The 21,553-nt window shown below is 38.8% G+C and overlaps 1 long non-coding RNA gene across 2 annotated transcripts; it reads right to left on the bottom strand.

Annotated features, from left to right (window-relative positions):
• Positions 1 to 5,846: 5,846 nt before the first annotated feature.
• LOC114036498 lies at positions 5,847 to 12,153 on the bottom strand. 2 transcript variants are annotated; one of them, XR_003568330.1, is made up of 3 exons: positions 11,978 to 12,153; positions 11,680 to 11,846; positions 5,847 to 6,784 (listed from the first exon to the last, which is right to left on the bottom strand). It is a non-coding gene; the product is annotated as an uncharacterized LOC114036498 (long non-coding RNA). The 2 variants fall into 2 exon arrangements; XR_003568331.1 differs by having other exon boundaries at positions 5,847 to 6,763.
• Positions 12,154 to 21,553: the final 9,400 nt, after the last annotated feature.

Here is a 21,553-nt window from a genome sequence, read left to right as displayed (position 1 = left end):
GCATTTTCTGGTTACTCTAACTTTGGACAGTAACCAAATTAGTCACGTATATTGAGTATTTTCTTAACCTCAAGGCACTATATAAATATGGCCTATCATTATGAAGGCTGGTGAGAGGAAGCATTGCTCACAGCCATGTAAATTTCATGGTGAAAACTTTCACTCTGAAGTCTCTTCTTGAAATCTACTTTTTTTGGGGGGGATGGTGAGAAGGGCCAACTTTCCTTGTATTATTGTGTGCTCCTAAAAACACCCTATGCCATTATGTAGTATTTAGTGCTTCACTAGTTGTGTGTTCCCTTGAGATTACCTTCCATTTACATTTTACGTATCTTATATGTGTAATGGGAGAGTGGTCAATGACTGTCTACTCTGAGGCTTATAGTAACCTTGACTTAATCTCTGACAGGATAGAGAGAGAGATTTATCTGGTTACTGCCTTTTTTGTACAAACATGTCCAGATTTGCAGCCCATCAAAAAGGCTCCTCTTTGCCAGATAGTAAACAAAAGGGAAGCAGTCTTAGAATACTGTGCATGTTCAAAAAGTAATGTGAGAAATTGTATCAGGCAGTATATGTTATGTGCTCATAATGTTGAGCTCTTATTATTGAATCCTCCATTATATACATACATAATTATTTATACATTCTCCCACCATTAGAATATGAGCTCTTTGAGGGTAGGGACAATATATTTTTTAAATTTTCTTTGACTCCCTAGCACTTAACAGAGTGACTATTAAATAGTTAAGTCATAAATGCTTATTGATTGACTTACTGACTATTAAATTCTACTGTTATTTAATTATTGATTGAATGAATGTTTTCATTGCTATCAATATTCTTTTTAAAAAAATATATTGAGGGACATCTAGGTAGCACAGTGGTTAGAGTACTGACCCAAGCATCATTGAGGGGTTTGAAGTCTTCAGTTACCCTCAATCTGGTTTAGCTCATCAGCCAAGATGTTTTACTGGGGTGTGGCTACTGAGCATGCTTCAGTTTCTTGGAGCCACAGATGAGAGTTGGATGAAAGTGAACACCAAAGGTATATGAGCTCACACCTGAACCTCACACCACAGTGCTAGTCCTCCTTGAACACCATATACACCTCATCTTTCCTATTACTGTGGAAGGCAGTATCATCCTCTCCACATAGGCACAAAATCTAAGTATCATCTTTAACTCCTCACTTTCTCAGAGTTCCATCCTCCCTATCACCAAGCAGTTTCAAAGTCCTGTTATTTCTTATAATATTGCTTCTATATGCCACTTGCTATCGTCTGACACTGATACTGCTCTGGTGCGGGGCTTCATTATGTTATGCTTAAACTATTTGCAGTACTCTTCTTGTTATTCTCCCTCTTGAGACCAGTTTGTCTCAAGTTTCTCCTAACCATAGCTCATCCTCCACCCAGTTATCAAAGTGATCTTCCTAAAGCCCAAGTCTGACCATGTTACCTTTCCCTCCCTGAGATAATCTTCATTGGCTTTCTATTATCTCCATGAACAAAAATACAATCTTCTGTTTGACTTTTAAAGTCTTTTATGCCACAGCCCTTCTCTACCTATCCAGTCTTCTTATACTTTCTTCCCCTCCATGTACCCTGTGATCCAATGACACTGAGGTCCTTGTCATCTCATGCACACAGCATTCCATCTCCTGTTTCCAGGTATTTTCACTAGCTATTTCCCATGCCTGACTGGTCTCTCTCCTCATCTCTGAAAGATTAGGATGGCACATGCCACAAAGTGTAGCTTTAATAAGTAAATTTAAATCCAAACACCCTTTGGTATCAAGAAACTAAGTAATTGGTTTGGAGTCTGTCAATAAATATTTATTAAGTACCCACTACCTGCCAGGAACTGTGCTAAGTGCTAGGAATACAGAAAGAGGCAAAAGATAGTCCCTACCCTTAAGGAGCTCACAATTTAATGGGAGAGACAAGGAACAAACAAATACATATAAGTAAGTTATCTATCTATCTGTAATAGGAAATAATTAAGAGAGGCAAGGCACAGGAATTAAGAGGGGTTGGGAAAAGCTTCCTGTAGAATATAGGATTTTAGTTGGGAATTAAAAGAAGTCAGGGAAGTCAGTAGGCAGAGGTGAGGAGGCAGAGCATTCCAGCTATGGGAGACTGTCAGAGAAAATGTCCAGAGCTGAGAAATGGAATGCCCTTTTTATGGAACAGTAATGAGCCTAGTGTCATTGAATTGGATAGTATGTGGTAGAGAGTAAGGTATAAGAAGATTGAAGAAGTAAGAGGGGGCTAGCTTATAAAAAGGCTTTTAACACCAAATAGAGGATTTTTTATTTGATCCTGAAAGTGATAGGGAGCCACTGAAATTTATTGAGTGTGTGGGAGGTGTGATATGGTCAGGTTTACACTTTAAGAAAATCACTTTGAGGATTGAGGATGGCATGTAGGTTGCAAGTCTGAGGGACTGGGAGGATGATATTGCCCTCCACAATAATAAGAAAGGTAGGAGAGGGAAGGAGGCTTTAAGGGGAAAGATAATGATTTTTGTTTTGGACATGTTGGGTATAAGATTTCTACAAGACATCTAATTCAAGATGTATGAACAGCAGTTGGAGATATGAGATTGGATGTCAGCAGAGAGATTGGGGCAAGATAGGTAGATTTGAGAATCATGATGAGATCTCAAGGGAAAATAGTAGAGAGGGAGAAAAGAAGAGGGCCCAGGTCAGAGTCCTGACAGACACCTATAATTAGAGGGCATGAATCAGATGAGGGACCATCAAAGTTGACAAAGAAAGAGCACTAAGATAGGTAGCAGAATAACTGAGGGGAGAATGGTGTACAAAAATCCTAGAGAGAAGAGAGTATCACAGAGGAAAAAGTGATCAACAATGTGAAAAGCTCCAGAGAAGTCAAGGAAAATAAGACTGAGCGAAGACCATTTGATGGCCTCCATAGATCTCCATATTAGAAGATATGCATTCTAATTCCTTTCCTAGTTTCTACCTGTTTCAGCTTTTGGAAGTCACTTTACAGCTCTAGGCTAGTTTCATTATCCAGAAAATAAGAATGGATATAATGGTATGCAAGTGTCTTGTTAGTGCTAAATTCTATGATTCTCTGACTCAGGAGTGAGATAATTAGAAGGATATCAAAGAAGACTGTAGCATCAGGAACTGTAAATTAAATAAGCATAATTAAGAACCAAACTGGAGCAGAGGTTATATTTTATGATATGTTGTAATTACAAGATATACATGACTTAGGTCTGCATAAGGAAACTTGACTCGTTTGAATTTTACTCATAGACTGAAAGACTGAGATCCTTCATCTGAAATGCTGTACTGTGGTTCTGAAACCTTACACTGGGAAAGTTCTCTTAGCCTTCTCTAGGGATTGAGCACTAGGGTTGAAAGAAAAGACAAATGACACTAATGAATTTTTCTTGTTCAGTTTTTAGATTAGCATTGTTCTTAGTCCAGTCATCTGGCTTTTGAACCATTAGGTTTGGTGTCCCCCATGGGATTTCTCTGTGTTCTTGAAACCTTACTTTTTGATTTCCTCCCATGGGTACATTTTTTCCTTTGATAAACAAGAGGACTATTTAAATGCAATCCCACTTTCTATTTAAGGAATAGTAATTCTAAAAGCATTCTATGATTAAGGGAAACATTTTACTTGCAAGTTTACTTAAAATAGGTCTTTATAATAGCAATTTATTTAAAAAGTATTGATAATACTATCTTATTTAAATGTGTTTTTATTAATTATTGTTCTTGTTATTATTATCTAATGAACAATATATTTTATTTACAATAGAAAAAAATGGGGAAGAGTGGAAGCTTTTCCAATCAATTGGAGAAGAAAACAAAAATATGCCTTTTCCCAACAATCATTTGATATAATTCAAGAAATGTTAGCAGTAGTAGCATATCAAGAGAACAAAATTAAACCCAGAAAGACAGGCAAAGATGAAAGGAAATTATCCCCATGTACTGATGACATGATGGCTTACTAAGAAAATCCCAGGGAATCAGGAGGAAAAAATAACTGAGATAAGTAATAGTTTTGGGAAAATAGAAGGATACATCTATTTTACATGAAGCAATAACAAACTCAGGAAGGAGTAGTAGAAAGGGAAGTGCCATTCAAAATAATTACAAATGTATAAAATATCTGGAAGTTAGTTTGTCATATATATATTTTTTCTTTTTTCTTTCCTTCCTTCTTTCTTTCTTTCTTTTAAAATGTTAGTTTTATTGTATATTGCTTATTATTTTATCCTTCATATAACTATTTACTATTAAACATTTAATTATTCATAAGTTATAGTAGTGCTTAATTTAAAACAAACATTTAAATAAAACACAATTATAAATAATGAATAATTAAATCCTGACACATTTTACATAATTATCACTTTAAATTGTAAGAATTCAAATACATGAAGTTCATTGGATTAATTTTTTTTCACAGTAAATAATCAGGGCCTAGCCATAAGATTTACAATGGATATACTCTACTTGACTTGCTGAATGCAGCTGAAATTGGTTTATCTCCAGATAGAGATTATGATAAGTCTAAGATCAATAAGTAGAATCATAGGTGCTCCATTGATGATTTCATATGCACTCACTCAATAATATGTTGACAAGAAATGTAAAAAATGGCTAAATCTTGGTGATCCAGGTTCTGGCTACTTCTTTCTAGTTTTGCTCTCCCTTCAAATACTTCTCCTTAAAGAAAGTTTGATCTCTCTTTTTCCCAGCTCTGGATAACTCTGTCTGTTTCTTATGTAGATACAGTGTATTGAGTAATCAATCTCTACCAATAAAGGGTATCACATGCAAATTGACTTTAAGCCACGATTTTACACACACACACACACACACACACACACACACAAAGTATTTACTCATGTATGTACATATTATTTGCCCTTACAGAATTTATGATTTCTTGAAGGAAGGAGTTGCTTCATTTTTGCCTTTTTATTACAAATGCCTAGCACAGAGAACAGCATATAGCAGGTGCTTAATAACATTTTAATTCCAATGTCTTCCATTGAAAAAAGAAAGAAAGGAAGGAAGAAGGAAAGAAAGAAAGAAAGAAGGAAGGAAAAAATATATTGTCTTCTAGTTAACATATAGGATATAGAAAAAAGAACTCATAACATGAAGCATTGTTGCATATATTCTTTTCTCCTTTAGAGGATCCATTAGAGGGCTTCCTCTGGTTCTCATTCTGTGCACCGATAAACGTCATGAAGCAAAGAAGAGAACCAGACAACTTGCTGTAGGAAAATTTGAGGAGGAAGAGAGTACTTTTGTTGGATAAATGAGGGAAGGCTCCATGGGGGAGGTGGTAACACTTAAATTGTCTCTCCAAAGGAAAGGATTTCAAATCTGCATAGCTGAAGAGGGAGAACATTCCAGGGATGAGGGATGGACTGTTTAAATGAAAGGAAAATTATGGTTATTCCTCATTTTCAATATATAACTGAACCTATCTTCCTGTCTAGTCTTATATGTCTTAAATTATATCTCATACCATTTCTTCTAATTAAGTCATCATTGGTAATATGATGCAGGTTATTTGTCTGCACCAAGTGTTTTTCCCATTGCCCTAGAGGTAGCATGGTAGAGTGGAGAAAGCATTGAGAAAGGATTGTTGTTATGTTAAGATCAGGGCACAGCTTGCTTGCTGGGTCTTAGCTCTGGAAAACAGGGTGTCTCCTAATAGTGAAAAAAAAGAGAAGAGTAAAAAGAGAGGGGTGTGTCGCGGCTGCTGTAGTGGAGAGCAAGAGACCAGCTCAATGCTCAGTGACCCAGAGACACATGGATGAGACAGGAGACAACAAGATGGCAGAAGCTCTGTTTATTGTTAGCTGGGTGTGTCCTATATAGCCCTCAAAGCACCTTGGGATCGCGTGATCAGAACCCGTCAGTCAATCAGTAGATCCCATCATTGCATACAGGCCTGGAGTCAGGGATGTGCACGGGAACACTCAGTCATTCAGAGGAGCGCCGAACCAGTCATGACTGCTGCATGCCAACAGAGGAGAAGTCAGTTAAGACTTCCTTGTTTTCACACAACAGACTGTGACCCTCAGCTTCCTGCTGAGGAAGCCAGAACTCCTATAGGCAGGGCACAGCCCCGTGATCATTCGTGTGACAATTCCCCCTTTTTGTTTATAGAGGAGCTGCCTGTGCGGATGGATCTCTATTAGGACTTGTACTTGGGCTGAGATTTTATGAATCATCTCTACTACAGTTTCAGCACACACCCAATTATAGTAGGTAAGCAGCAGAGGAGAATTCCAAAGAATACAAGCAGAATAAGTAAATGGGTGAAAGAGCCCACCAAGCAGAAGCATTATAAAACCAATGTAATATTTTTTCTGCGGTCTTATCATGGGTTAAGTCTTCCCTGGTAGCATTTTTTATAGCAGAGGCCAATTGGTAAAGACCCTCGATATTGGACTCAATGGTGTTATTGAGAAATAAACCATTTAGATGGTTGCGTATGACCGTCCAATTGTTAAGTGTTGTTATCATGAATGAGAGGTGACACACAAAGGCTAGTGTATCTATAGTCACACAGGAGATCCTGCTTCAACTTAATGAGCTCAACCTCGGCAGTGCCAAGGTGCTACTGGTCGATGTCATCATTTTCTTTCATCTCCTCCTCTTGCTGGGTCTCCTCCTTTTCTTCCTGGGGTGTCTCCCGAGTAGGGACAAGTTTGAGAGGTTTTGTTGGCACCCACTTTGCTCCTTCACCTGTTGAGACACAAGCATACCCTGGTTCCCAGGTTAGTACCCTGAAAGGTCTTATCCATTCATTGTCGGGATTTTTCCATAGGACTAATTTCTTTTTATCTATGTAAATTGTTGGGCCATCATGGGTTAAGGTAGGTGAATTGTGAGGTAAAAAGAATTTCATAGCAGGGGTAAGGTCATTACAATCGAATTTTAAATAATTTATAGTATATAAGATTTTATTAATCTGTCTTTGAGGGGATAACCGCTCAGCTCCCCCTTTTTGTTTTTGAAAGAAAGTTTTAATAGTTTGATTCATTTGTTCAACAATGGCTTGACCAATTGGGTTATATGGAATACCACATATATGCTGTATGCCAAACTCTAGAAAAAAAGGTTGTAATTGCTTTGCAGTATGAGCGGGCCCATTATCAGTCTTTATCACACATGGTGGGCCAATTATAACAAAAGCATGATAAAGGTGATTAATAACATGTCTAACAGTTTCACCTATTTCAGGAGTAGCTATACAAAATCCAGAAAATGTATCAACAGTAACATGAAGGAATTTATGTTTCCCCAATGGTGGAATATGGGTAACATCCATTTGCCATAGAGAATTAAGAAAAAGGCCTCTAGGATTGATACCAGAGCGAAGTGATGGGAAATTGAAAGGGACACATCAAGTGCACCTTTTTACTATATCTCTTACTTGTTCTCTGGTTATACCATAAAGGTGACGTAGACACTTGGCTGACACATAATATTTGCCATGTCCTTCTTGTGCATCTTGACAATTGCCTATAAGCATAGAATCCACAATATTGTTCCCTGAAAATATGGGACCTAAGCCATCTGTATGAGATCTTACATGCATTACATACAGAGGATGTTGTCTTGATCTAATGCATGATTGAGGTTCATAAAACAATTCTGTTATTGGTAAAGCTTCAGGTTTAATATATGCTGTTTCGATGTGAGAGAGCACACCAGCAGCATAATGACTGTCTGTAATAATGTTAATAGGTTGGGGTATTTTGCAAGCATGTATAAGAGCATATAGCTCATTCTTTTGAGTGGAAGTGTATGGAGTTTGTATAACTGTGTGAATGTCTAAGTCAGGACAATATATAGCAGCTTTCTTTTCTTTAGTAGCATCAGTATAGACATTATAGCCATCAACAGGTGTATCCTTGACAATCTTGGGGAATATCCATTGCCAATTGTTAAACCATTTTGCAAAGGGGTATTTTTGTCCTGCTTGAATATTACCTAGATTCAATAACACAGTCCAATTCTCATCACAATATAAAAGGGTCTCAAGTCTTTCTTTTGTAACAGGGACCCATAAAGTGTCTTTCTGTCAGCTAAGATGTAAAATGCAGAGAAATGCCTTTTTAGCCAATATAGACACTTCTTCCAGATAACTAGTTAAAACCCTCTTATTACTGATTTTGCTGTATAAGCATTCTATAATTTTTTCTTCTTGGTGAAGTATAATGTGTGGATGTTGTTGAGCCATTATCAATGTGGCTTCAACCTCCTTCTGTGGAGATACCCGATGAGTGTGGTTTCCTAATTTCCTAATGATTTGTTTTAAGCTTTGTTCAGCCTCAGGGGTCCATTTTCTAGGAGAATTTAAGTGAGGATCCCCTTTTAAGATAGAATATAAGGGTTGCATCTCCTCATTAGTAATGCCCATCTTTGGTCGTATCCATTGAATATCTCCTGTCAATCTTTGGAAATCATTTAAAGTTTATACCTTATCTTGTCTAAGCTCAGGAGGTTGTAAAGAGACTTCCTCCAAGTCGAGTTGGAACCCCAGATATTGAAAGGGAGCTTGCTTTTCTACTTTCTCTGGTGCTCTCTGAAGCCCTTTGTTTGTTAGAATGGATATTGTTTCTTGGAGTATCTGCTCAAGGACCCCTAAATTGGGATGACTACAAAGAATATCGTCCATATAGTGCACTATATAAGCTCCTTTATATTTAATTCTTAAAGGCTCTAGTAGGTCTGCTATATACCTTTGGCAAATAGTAGGACTATTTTTCATTCCTTGTAGTAAAACTTTCCATTGATGTCTCCGAGCAGGGGCACAGTGATTTGGTGTAGGTATGGAAAATGCAAAATCTTGCAGTCATCAGGGTGCAAGGGTATGGAGTAAAAACAATCTTGAATATCAAAAATCCACAAGGGTTGATGTCTAGGGATCATATTAGGTGAGGGTGGTCCTCTTTGCAAAGGACCCATGTTTTCCATTCTTTTATTTACTTCCCTTAAATCTATTAACATTCTCCATTTTCCTGATTTTTTCTTAATGACAAATATAGGAGAATTCCATGTACTAGAGCTTTCCTCTATGTGTCCCTGCTGTAATTACTCTTGTACTAAAGAATGTAAGGCGGTGAGTTTCTCTTGTGTCAGGGGCCACTGATCAACCCACACTGGTTCTTTTGTAAGCCAAACTAATTTATGTGCTGTCAATGAAACATCAGTGGCCCCTATGAAAAATCTGTGCTGATTGTAACACCCATGTCTGTAAGAATGTCACATTCCCATAAAATACGAGGTAATCCTGCTGTGATATACGGATGGAATGTGCCATTTTTATTGTCCTTTTCCCAAGTGAGGAGACTGGTAGAGATTTCTGTTTCTTGATTGCCTCCTATACCTCGTAGAAAGGTATAAGCCAATTCCTTAGGCCACCAAGGTGGCCACTGGTCTGCGGGGAATACTGATTTATCAGCCCCAGTATCAATTAACCCTGTAAATTTCTGTTTCTCTACACTGATAGCACATAGGGGGCAGTCCATGGAGATGGCTTGTGTAAAAAACACTCCTGACCTCCAGCCCATCTGTGGGCCTTTTACTATGGTAGGGTCTTCTATGTGGAATTCTGCAGTGATGGCAATGGCTTGAGCCACACACTGTCCCCTTTCTATATAGGTATCATCATTGTTAGTGTTAATCATGGTGAGGTGAGAGAGGGAACCTTTATACATTTGAATAACTGGGACTGCATGTGAGTAGTACTGATATGGGGGTGATATGGTAATCAGGGAAAATTCTGGCCCTAATTCCTCTTGGTCTGTGAGTGGGACATTACAGACAGCATGGGGTGGCAGTCTAAAATTATCTAAGCTTCTCAGTTTCAATACTCTAATTGTTTTTCTTGGGCAGCTAGAGTCATGTATTTCTTTCCCCATTTGTTTGGGAGAGGAGTTGATTCCTGTACTGTCATTCCCATGGGACGAGTGTTTGGGGCTCCCACAGAATCCCTGCACCCATTTCCCGACCTGCATTCAGAGGCCCAGTGCCCTGGTTTCTTGAATTTTGGACAGGGTGTGGTAGGGTGCCTTTTGTTTGACTTGCAGTCTTTCTTAAAGTGCCCCTCTCTCCCGCATTGATAGCATGCTTTCCCTGTTTTTCCCCCTGACTTATGCTCTGATAAAAATTGATTCATCAACTCAAAGTGGAAACACTGAGTCCCTACCTTTTCACATCTCCTTATCATTTCCTGGAAGGTAGCATCCCTAGGCAAACCTAGCATGGCTTTCTTATAGTCTTCATTGCAGTTTTCTCTAAGCAGTGATTTTATGACTATTTCAGTCCCTTCTACTTCTCCCATTGTTCATGCAACTAGTTCCTGAATTCTAGCCACAAAATCAACAAAAGTCTCAGTAGGTTTCTGACAGGCAGCAGTCATAGACTCTTTCACCTGCCCCTTTTCTGGTATCCTAGACCAGGCTTTTCTAGCTTGTATTGAGATCCTATGATACCCCTCTTCTGCATACTGCAGCTGTTGCATAGTCATGGCAAAATCCCCTGTGCCACTCATCTGTTCGAAGAGGATTTTTCCCTGGGGTTCAGGTGCCAATTGGTATGAGACCACACAGCAACGATCTACAAACTCAGCCATCCAAAAGACAGCAGCTCCGGGTGTCAGAACAGCACGGGCTATTGCTTTCCAATCATTTGGGCATAAAATAGAGTTAGATATAACCTCTAATTGATACATTACAAAAGGTGCAGTGGGTCCATATTGGGCAACTGCTTGTTTTAATTGCAGCGAGGTTTTAAAGGGAATACTTTCATGCCTCCTCCATACCTGCCCTGGATTAAAGGGGTCAGGTTCTTCAATGACCGAATAAAGGCCAATATCCCATTCACCAACATCCACGTCCTGTTCTTTTGTTTCTCTAATGCTCTTTTGTAGTGGTGACTCTTCACCGCTAGATGTCACCATTGCCTTGATTTTTAGGCACGCACCACTGTAATTATATTCACTTCCCATTTTTTGTGGCGCAGCAGGAAAATCTCCCTCTACAGGAGGCTTTCCTCTAACATCCTGTGTAGGGGCTTCTACTTTTGTCGGTGGAAATCCCCTACGATCCTGCTCCCACAGTCCCCGGTTCTCGGGAGGGGTCACTATCAGGTTTCTTAAGGTGTCTTCCAGCTCTCCCAAGTGGGGTACAAGTTTGAACAGTATCCTGGGGGAGACTGGAGAGGGTGGTCTGAGGGATCTTCTCTTGGTTTGGGAGAGCAGGGTCGGCTTGCACAGGGGGAAGGGAGAGAGGAACCTGTCTGAGTACAGACTGGAAAGCACTGGACTTCTCCTTGCTTTTGATTTGTCAGAACCTGTTTTACAAGATTGTAGATGGTACAGTTTAAAAGCCAAACTTCCCCAGGGCAAGTACCATCATACGCAGTTAGTTGCTCCCCAAACACCTTCCATCTCCCTGGCTCGAAGCAACCCTGTTCTGGGAGCCAGGGGGACACTTGAAAAACCAACCTCACAAATTTTCTGAGATCTTTTAGGTGTATCGTTATTCCCTCATTCTTCGCTACCTTATATAAAGCCCTGGCGTAATTTTCCTCATCTGTGGGAAGGAGAAGCCCTATATTTTGACCCATTGTGGAAAGTGAAACTTTTTTACCTTCTCCACCTCCAGGGACGGGAAATGTCTAGGAGACCTGATTCTGTCGGGCTGAAGCTCGAAGCTTGCTGACGCTCTGTTCCTGGAGTTAGCAGACTCTGCCCGTGGGGTTTTCAGTCAGGCCTGTCATCGATCCGCCCCACGTTGGGTGCCAGTTGTCGCAGCCGCTGCAGTGGAGAGCAAGAGACCAGTTCAATGCTCAGTGACCCAGAGACACATGGATGAGACAGGAGACAACAAGATGGCAGAAGCTCCGTTTATTGTTAGCTGGGTGTGTCCTATATAGCCCTCAAAGCACCTTGGGATCGCTTGATCAGAACCCGTCAGTCAATCAGTAGATCCCATCATTGCATGCAGGCCTGGAGTCAGGGATGTGCACGGGAACACTCAGTCATTCAGAGGAGCGCCAAACCAGTCATGATTGCTGCATGCCAACAGAGGAGAAGTCAGTTAAGACTTCCTTGTTTTCACACAACAGACTGTGACCCTCAGCTTCCTGCTGCGGAAGCCAGAACTCCTATAGGCAGGGCACAGCCCCGTGATCATTCATGTGACAAGGGTGATTTTGGCATGGGGATCCTGACACTCCCTATGCCTCAGTTTCTTCTTCTATAAAATAGGATGTTGGATGAGATGGCTTTGAAGGTCTTGTTTGGCTCTAAATATATGATCCTATGATAATTTAATTTATCTGAGATCATTATATCCATGAGATTAAAACCATATAAATGTGAAAAAAAAAACTAAATGTTTAAGGTGATAGAAATAGTAGGTCATAGTGGATACACCTGACCTCAAAGCTAGGAAGAACACAGTTCAAGTACCTCCCTACACATATTGGCTATGTGACTCAGGGCAAATCACTTAAACTTTCAGTGCTCTATGCAACTTTCTGAGAATATAAATTGCAGAAAAGGTACTACATTGCTAGAGGGAATTTTCTCACCTGAGAGTTTCCTGTACTAATAAAATGTACTAAACCTAATCCCTGTCTCCTTCCCTTTTAAGAGAGAGAGAGAGACAGAGGGGGAGAGAGAGAGAGAGACAGAGACAGAGAGAAAGCAGAGACACAGACAGAGACAGACACAAACAAATAGAAATAGAGAACCAGAGACAGAGAGAGACAGATAGAGATAGAGTTAGAGAGACACATAAATAGATTGAGCCAGAGACAAAGAGTAAGATAGAGAGACAAAGGTAGACAGAGATAGAGATTCAGGCACTGTACTAAGCCTTGGGCATAAAAACACAAGTAAACAAGGTATGCTTGCCCTGAAGGAACTTATAATCTAATGGTGGAAATAAAACCAAATGATCTAAGAACTAATTTAATTAATTACATGACATAAGTCCAGTGTTGAAAAACCCTTTTACTACCTACCTGATGGCTTCTACTTAAGAAGACCAATATGTTCATGAATTAAATGAGCTAATTATTTTTAATGACCTCTAAGTATGTCAATTATATTTAGCATTTTCAAGGGTAGCATGATACTTTCATCCTATTTAAATAACTTACTATTTTCTGGACAATTTTGCCTAGAACCATTCTAGAGTTCAATCTTTTGAAGGCATTTTTGTTTGAAAGAATTTTTGGGGATATTTCCACCACCCCCAGGATTTTGTTTTCTGAGCTACCCTCAGCAGCTAAATTGAATACTTCTTTATTCTAGTCTAGAAGCCTTGATTTTTCTTTCATTAATAACAATAATATTACCTTTCTTCTTTAAAAAAAAAGTACTTTAAGGTTCACAAAGCATTCTAAATACTTTATCTGTGTCTCTGAACAATGCTGTGAGGTAAGTACAGTAGGTTTTATTATTTCAGTTTGGCAGATGAGGAACCCGAGTTTCAAGGATTAAAGGCTTTGTTCCTATTCACATAGCCAGCATCAGCAGCAGGGTTTGAACTCAAGTCTTACTGAATCCAACACAAGCACTTTCTCAATCCATTAGGCTAGGCTATCTTAGAATGATACTGTTCATTAGTAATATCCTTATTGGATGAATGCAGTAGCACTTCAGAATATCGTGTCTCAGCAACTTTAGTTTGAGAAGAAATGTCACTTGAGAAAGTGACCGGATTCTTCTTAAGCTCTTATAAAAATAATATGTCTTCTACTTGCCCTCCTCCTCCTCCTGCAATAAGTCTTTTAGTTTGAATCAATCCTAAACAACTTGACATGAGGATATTAATCACAAAGGTTACTTTCACCAAGTCATTACAACTATCATTCATTTTGTCTAACATTCTCGTGAAGCTTTAGAGCTTTTTAAAAAATTGTTTGCTGTGATGGAAAATATTAGCAAGGATCAACTTAACCTTTGCCAAGTCAGTGAAATTCTTTCCTGAGGCCCCAACTCATAATTGTAGAAACTGTTAAACTGATTTTTATGATACTCAAGGGCACCTTTGATCTTTTCAAAGGGTGCTGCCACCCGAATGTTCCCTCATCCTAAGCATCATTTTCCCTACTTGTGGCTACCTTCACCTTTACACTAGTTTCAGAGGTCAGAATCTGAAAAAATCTCTGAGTCACTGAAATCTCAGAATGTCTTCCCTCACTTTCATTACTTATATCTACTTTCAGTTTCTTGGTGTTTGGAGGTGGCCATAGGATCATAGATTTAGAGCTATAAAGATTCTTAAAGGCCATCTCACCAAACAAATCTGTGAAATAGATAAGAAAAGCATTAATAGGTAGTCGGGTAAACCAACCTAGGATGAACAGCAGGGCACTCTGTAGAAAGGTCAGGGACTCTATGCTGGCCTCCGATCCTGATGGAGACAGTCCAACACCCTCAACCTAAGACTCTTGGAAATAGGAATGCTTTTAGCCCAGTACCAACATCCTAGGAAACAGCCCTTTTGGAGATGCAACTTGGCAATTGCTCTTGAAAGGGCTCTAGACACAGCTACTAAACACACAGAAAAGAAATTTATTACCACCAAAATCTTTGGTATTCTCAAATAGTTCACCATCAGAAACTAATATCATTTTATTCATGGAAATGACATTAAATGCATTGTTGGTGGAGTTGTGAACTGATCCACCCATTTTGGAAAGTAATTTGGAACTATGCCCAAAGAGCTATAAAACTGTATAATCAGTAATACCACTTCTAAGTCTATATCTCAAAGAGATGTTTTAAAAAGGAGAAAGGACCTATTTATACCAAAATATTTATAGCAGATCTTTTTGTGACAGCGAAGAATTGGAAACTGAGGAGATGTCCATCATTTGGGGAATAGATGAACAAGCTGTGGTAGATGATTGTAGTGGAATACTATTCTGCTATAAGAAATCATGAGCAGGATGATTTCAGAAAAACCTGAAAAGACTTACATAAACTGATGTAAAGTGAAGTAAGCAGAATTGGGAGAACATTGTACACAGTGACAGCAATGAGATGAGAAGAATGAAACCTCCAAGACACAGGGGTTCTGGGTAATTAATAATTAATTGATTGATTAGGCTAGCTGGCATTCAATAAATTAGTGGCTAGTGGTTTCTTTCAGTAACTAAAGAAGTCAAGGGAGACCCTGAAATACCTTAAATCCTTTCAGAAAGGAAACTTCCCTGATAAGTGGAACTCAACCTTAATTGGTGGACATTTAATGAGGAAATGGGCTAAAAGTCTTCACTTCCGCCTGTGGAGAATGTGGCTTGATCATGAGAATCAGCAGCTTCAAGGCATCTAGATAAAGGAAGCCATCTCAACCTGGACCTCTCTAACTTATTTTCTCTTCATGCACTGGGTTGCCCTGAACTGTAATGGAGGGAATCAAGGGCAGGAGGCTCCTCTTCCAGGTAAAGGCTCTCCCAGAGTACATTCTGTTTATACTCTAAATAGAAATTAAGTCTCCAAGTTGTGTAAGGCCCAGGTTTATCTAGGGCCCTAGGAGCAAATCTCATCACTCAACCTTGAGGCTGACTGATTTTTTCAGGAGTTGGGTTTTAACAGAAATGAAAGGAAAAGGGTAGATCACAAATTAATAATTAGTTATTAATGTGATAGTATAATAGTAATTTCTCTCAATGATGAGTAACTATGAATGACAGCTATTCTCAAGGATAGAATGATCCAATACAATTCCAAAGGACTTATGGTGAAAAATGCTATCCACCTCCAGAGAAAGAACTGATGGAGTCTGAATGCAGATGGAAGCATACTATTTTTCACTTTTTTTATGGTGCTTTTTTTTTTGGTCTGTGTTTTCTTTTACAATATGACTAATATGGAAATATGTTTTGTATGATTTTGCATGTGTTGCCTATATCAAATTTCTGATTGTCTGGGGGAATAGGAGGGAGGGAGAGAATATGGAAGTCAATATTAAAAAAAAAAGATACTGGAGTGGTTTGCATTCCTTCTCCAGCACATTTTAAAGATGAGGAAACTGAGGCAAACAGGATTAGTTGCCTTACCCAGGGTCACACAGCTAGTAAGTGTCTGAAGCCAGATTTCAACTCAGGAAGATGAGTCTTCCTAACTCCAGGCCTGGTGCTCTATTCACTGTACTACCTACCTGCCCTAAAGTACATCCAGAAGAGGGTAACTTGGATGATGAAAGGACTGGAGCCAATTCCATGTGAGAAAGAATACAAGGACTTAAGGATATTTCTCCTGAAGAAAAAATTACATAGGAGGCAGATATTATTGATAGTTATCTTCAGTTATGATGTTTGCCATTTGGAAGCAAGGTTTGATTTGTTCTACTTGGCTCCAGAAGGCAGAACTAAGGAGCAGTGTGTATTGGGGGGGAGAGTACAGAAAAGCAGATGTCAGCTTGACTCCAGGGGAAAAAAAATCTTCCTGACAATTATACTTATTCCAAAGTTGAACAGGCTGTCTCCCTGCAGAGATGGTTGGTTGCCTGGTAATGCCTGTCTGCAGGTTGGGAAGTTGAATGATCCTGTGTTAGAAAATTTGTTGGGGGAGTCGTATTTCTTTTCTATGTCCAATTAGATCGCCTCTGATCCCTTCTGTTTTAAATTCTGTGTTTCTGTAGTGTTTGGCATATATCCCCTCCTTTTTAGCCTTCCTTTTTCCTATGCACATTTATAGATCTTTGAAAAGATCTTACAAATTACTTACATCTTTGTAAACTGGTTTCTCCCCAAGAGGAGTAGTGGATATTTACCTCACAACCACAAGGGGTCAGATTTTACTAATCTCTTGTAGGAATATGGTTAACCAGGATATTTTTTTTATTGGTATTTCATAAAATATGAGGATTCTAACTCTGGAGTTTTTTAAATCTTGGACTATTTTATCCACTAAAAAAGCAACTTAAAAAACGATTGTTCTGACTTATTATCTATTCACAATTATTATTATTATTATTATTATTATTATTATTATTGGCAACTCTTCCTCCTCTGAAGCAGATCTTACAACCAACTATGACTTAGTAGATAGATAAATAGTGACAGACATAGAGATAAAGTGTTTTTCCCAGGGTCACAGAGCTAACAATTGTCAGAGGCAGAGTTTGAATTTAAGCCTGTGGACTCCAAAATCAGCAGTCTATTTACTGTGGCCAAGTACCTCTACAAAACCAGAAAATTCAAATTGTATTAAATGTGGGCTTTTAAAACTAAAATAGAAATCTTGTATGAGATCAAGAGGAAATGGAAGGAATGATGGCCTTGTAATCTGGAATACCTGGGTTCAAATCCTGCCTCTGATCCTTATTAGCTGCATCACTGTGGACAGGGACCCCTAATTTCTATTTGATTTAGGTAGCTCCTTAGGACCTATCTATTACAGTCAAAAGGTACCTTTGGGGTCATCAAGTCCAATTCTTTAAATCAGTAGATAAGCGCACTGATGCCTAGAGAGGTTAATGGATTTGGCAAGGTCATAGAGTTAGGAGGTATATGAGGCCAGATTTCAACTCAAGTGTGTCTGAGCCTGGGTTCATCATTCTACCCACTGCATAGCTACATGATCAAGAGAAATATGAAAAACAAAACAAAACATCATCATCATCATCATCATCATCATCATTATTATTAGTAGTAGTAGTAGTAGTAGTAGTAGTAATGAAAAGATGACTTACCTCTTCAAGGCCTTGTTAACATGTAAATGAAAATCCATAGTAATATTGACTGGGAAAGAAATTAATGCCTCAAATCTTCAAGCTGTCCTCCTCCAGCATAAATTAGGGGCCAGCACTGAAGTGGGTTACATTCAAAATGAAGAATGTTTGGAGAGATACTGTTTTTAATTAGTCCTCCAAGGTACCCAGCTCTTTGGGAAATCGCCTGGGGTGACTTCAAGCTGAAACAGTTTGCCTGAAGAAAGAGTGGATTATTTTTTCTTAGATTTTTGTTTTGCATATCTCTGAAACTGAGAGATACCTGCTGACAGATATTTAATATTTGTGCAGTAATGAGAGCTAGTGAGGGGTGAGCCTCCACAAGCAACTAGCACCATAAGCCATAATTTTGTTAACTTACTGAGAAAAGCTCGATTTCATTGTTTTGTTTTATTTTCTCTCTTGAACAGAATTTTAAATGCTCATAGAATTTTAAAGCCTGTTTGAAATCAGAAGGGGGAAGTTGAGATGAAAGGGATAGTTATTAAAAAAATAAAAGAATACAAGTAGTGTTTTTTAGAAAGTAATAAAAAAATATTTAAGGGAATACCAGACAGAATTGGCAGGCTTATTTTTTTTTAACACAAAATGAAGCATTTGGGGAAGTTTTTAAAAAATTATTTTATATTTGTATAATTTTTTGAGAAGTACTATATTTAGGAATTATCAAAAGCTTAATTTATTCACTTTTCTATACCTCTCAGAGGGTAGAAAGGTCTGCAAAGTCATGTAATTCAACTCTGGATTCTTCTCTCAGAAATCTGCATCACAAATAGACTATTAGCCCAGACAAGATCCTTCTCCTTCCCACCCCACCATTAATTAAAAGGACAAAGCCCAGTAGAGCTAAAACAGTTTTAAAAAGAATTGGAGTTTTCATTTCCTAATACAAACCTCACAGCATTCTTACTACATAGGAAAAACCTCTACCTGCTGAATTCATCCAATGATGAGAGGTGCTCATGATGAACACGTTTATGAATTTGAATTCTGTAGGCCAATGACCCCATACTTTCTGACTTGTGTTTCACTACTAAAGATGGTTTTAATTTAGCAATTCAATAAATAAATTTAAAAGTACATGCAAGGCCAGTGCCAAGGTACTAAATAGACAAATATTAAATAGAACCAGTTTTAACCTTCCAGAAACTTACATTTTACTGGAGAGGGTATGGGGGGGCGGATATAAGATGTATACAGAGAAGCATAATTGGAGTTGTTTCAAGGAGTTAGAATTGACAGGATTAGAGGAAGAAAGATTAGAGGTAGCACCTAGTGTTGAGATTTGGGGTTTTCGGGGTGCTGGGACCTTGAGATCATGACATGTGGGTCTTGCCTGAAAGAATTTGACCCAAGCCTTCTTTCAGCCAAAGACAAGGTTTATTAGAACATCTGTCATATTGGGCAGACTCTTAAGGAGTCTGAACATTAGTGAGCTATTGGCTAGATTCTAAGAATCTGAGCAGTGGCTAGACTTTAAGAATCTAAGCAATGGCTAGATTATAAGCATCTAAGCATCTTAATGGAGACAAGATGGACCTTATATACAGAAATATTGCAGGAGAGATCTAGGAGTGGCCAAGTAGTTTGGAGTGACTGGAGGAGGTGTCTAAGGAGATCTAGATGAGAGTGGCCAGTAAGCTTGGATGAACAGAATGCCTGGGACCTGAACCTCATGACCAAGGGAGAATAGAGCCTATTTAGGATTAAGGATGGGAAATTGCAGGGGGGCATAGAGAGGTAAGACAATGGTAAGACAAAGAGCTAGGCTAGGTAAAGGGTAACAGAATTGGGAGATTGGGTATAGCCACAAGGAAAGGCCAGTTGATGGGATTAGCAAACTCCAGAGATTTGGCCATGTGGGAAAGTCCAGGGTTTTTCCTTTCTGGGGTCCAGATCCCAACCCCATCATTTTTTTTCCTTTCTGGGGTCTAGATCCCAAACCCATCACTAGGAAGTGAGATGTTACAGTGGATACTGCACTGAGCTGGGAGTCAGGAAGATCTGAGTTCAAATCCTGCCTCAGACTAGCTGTATGACTCTGGCAAAGGCACTTAAATTGTGTTTGCCTCAGTTTCCTCAGCTAAAATAAGAATAATAATAACACTTAATGTCACAAAGTTGTAGTGAGGATCAAATACTTGGCATATAACAGGCACCCCCTTGAACAAAACTTGGGAATCTATAGGAGGGAGGTGAAGAAGGAATATATTCTAGTTACAGGAGACCATCTGTGCAAAGCCATGGAGACAGGAGATAGATAATTGCATATGGAGAGCAATATGACTAGTTTGACTTTAAATGAGGAGAATTTAAAGTGCAGTAATTTGTTCTGATCCTTCCATATTTGTTTTATCTTATAATCAATGGCATACATTTGTAAGATGACTGGTCAGGGTACCCTTGGAGAGAGAATATCCAACTTTTTTTTTAGTAGTACAGTGTCAGGAAGAACTAGGTTTGAGGCCTATGACATTGGCTGTGTGACCATAATCATTCTACCTTTAAATTTTTTAGGCAATTCTTTAATATCTCTATATGTGCAGAGAGCTTTCATATCAAAAATCACCCATACCATGAATTTATAGGTCTGACAACAGTGTGCTGGAGCTGGCTCAAACAAGCTCACAAGAGCTGATTTTTCAGCTTTTTATTGTAAGCATTTGAACTTCAGAAATAGGCAAATGCAACAAATTAGGGCTATTGTTCTGTTGACTGGTCAAACTTAAGAAAGTGTTGGAGAAAATGCTAATAATGAAGATTGAACTTAAAAATGTGTCATGGCTACATTTTTTCTCCTTTAGAGCTGGTTGGTAAATATTTACCAACACATCCCAGGGTCTAGATGCCCCCCTCCCCCAGATAAAAAACAAAAGTACCATAAAATTGACAAATTGTTTTTTTCCCAAAACAGTCCTGGAGGCAGGCATGATGAGCATTATAATTACTATTTTACAGATGAGGAAAATGAGATATGTTGAGATGAGATACAGATGAGAAAAAACATATATGTTAAGTATTTAACTCCTGGTTTTATATGTGTATACATGCATGCATGCATGTATGTGTGCATATATTTACACACATGTGTATATACATACATTCACATATATTCACACACATATAAAACTACACACACACACACACACACACACACACACACACACACACACACAATCTCAATATTGGGGCCAGAGCGTGAACCTAGATTTCCTTACTTTAGATTGAGTGTTATGTATTGAGGGAGAGTAGGAAGTTGCTAATTTGTCCTTATTTTACCACCACTCCCACGAAATAAAATTACCAAGGATTACAACAATTAAAAGACCAGCTGAGATTTTATCTAGTAGAGACATCAAAGGAAAGGTGTGCTTCCAGAATGATCCAGAAGGATGTCTATACTATATGTCTGTACTCCTTGTGGCCACTAGTGTTAGCATTCATCACCTTATAGTTCTTTACAATCCTGTAGAAACACTCTTAGACACCACTCCTAAGGGGCCTCTCACTGAGGGCCCATTCTCCTAGGACCACCACTTTCCAGGACAGGGTCTGTCTTCTCTATTCTTAAGAGAGAAATACATCTCTTGCTATTCTCAGGGTTGGACTATCCTCATATTGACGTCCTGATTGCTAACTGCCCTTCCCCCCCAACACACACACCTTAGCCCTACTATTAACTAGTGCCAGCTGAAATCATTCCTAATTATGGCTCTGGGACTATCTCAGGGTGAGAGGATATGATCTTGGTGGCCTGAAAATCTGAGGA

Source organism: Vombatus ursinus, unplaced genomic scaffold, assembly GCF_900497805.2.
Source record: "Vombatus ursinus unplaced genomic scaffold, bare-nosed wombat genome assembly UNPS02009835.1, whole genome shotgun sequence".
In the NCBI taxonomy this organism is placed as follows: Eukaryota; Metazoa; Chordata; class Mammalia; order Diprotodontia; family Vombatidae; genus Vombatus; species Vombatus ursinus.
The sequence above is the reverse complement of the archived record's forward strand: the minus strand, read 5'-3'. Positions and strand labels throughout refer to the sequence as shown.